The following is a 1,194-nucleotide window of genomic DNA, read 5'->3' on the forward strand; positions in this document are numbered from 1 at the left end:
AATGCACTTCATTAGCATACAGCTATTTCTGCTATAAGATGCAGTGTACTCATGGTTGAGTGCCTGTGTATCACCTAACAGCTTCGTCGGAGCTATGTATATTGAGTTCTACCACCAGGTAACGCTATGCCTAAGCGATATATATATATATATATATATATATATATAATATATATATATATATATATATATATATAGAGAGAGAGAGAGAGAGAGAGAGAGAGATAGATAGATAGATAGAGAGAGAGATAGATAGATAGATAGATAGATAGATAGATAGATAGATAGATAGATAGATAGATAGATAGATAGTAAATCCCAAAAAATCGAAGAACAAACACAAACAAACAACGCGTGGACGTGGTACATGCAAAATATTAGCAGACGCTCAAGGAAGGAAAGAAAGGTGGTTTTACGTTTCGAGCAAACGCTCTTCTTCAGAAAAGGAAGACGGAGGAAAAGAATCGCCAACGATTTATATGAGGTTACATTTTGAAATAACCGGAAGGGAATGGGTAAAGAAAAAGTCCTCTCTAAGACAGGGGAGTGTAAGAAAAGGAGGTATCTGTGTGTATGTGTGGGTATGTGCGTGCGCACAAGTCTGTATGTATGTGTATGTGCTGTGTGTGTGGTGTTTATGTGGTGTTGGCTGTTTATATGTGTATGTGTGTAGGAAGAATTCAGTAGCATGGTGACAGGAGTGGTGGTCCTTTGTGTAGTTGTGTGCCTCTTCACATGTGTGTAGAGGAATGGTCAGTAGAAAGGTGTTTCACTGGCAGTTTGAAGTATGTGTGTATGTATGTGTGCGCGTGTATGTATAAGGTGTGTGAGTTTTGTGTGTAGTGTGTGTATGCGTCTGAATATTTACGTGTGGGAATGTGTGTGTGTATATGTGCGTGCGTGTATGTGTGTCTATGTGCGTGTGTGTATGTGTGTGTGCGTGGGGTTGTGTGTAGGGTTGTTTGTGGGGTTGCTTGTGTGGAGTTGTGTGCAATTATAAAAAAATTAATGCAATTAAAAAGTTTAAAAATTCGACGCAAAAAAACCCCCATGAAATATCGAAAAATAGGTAACAGTATATAAAGGTAAGTGGGTATAAGAGAGGACAAAATAAGATAAAATAAAATAAAATAAAATAAAAAGTTGCTTTTTTTAAGGAGGGTGTAGAGACAGTCGTTAAGAGGAGGGGGTTGT

Source organism: Octopus sinensis, linkage group LG15, assembly GCF_006345805.1.
Source record: "Octopus sinensis linkage group LG15, ASM634580v1, whole genome shotgun sequence".
NCBI classification, from domain to species: domain Eukaryota; kingdom Metazoa; phylum Mollusca; class Cephalopoda; order Octopoda; family Octopodidae; genus Octopus; species Octopus sinensis.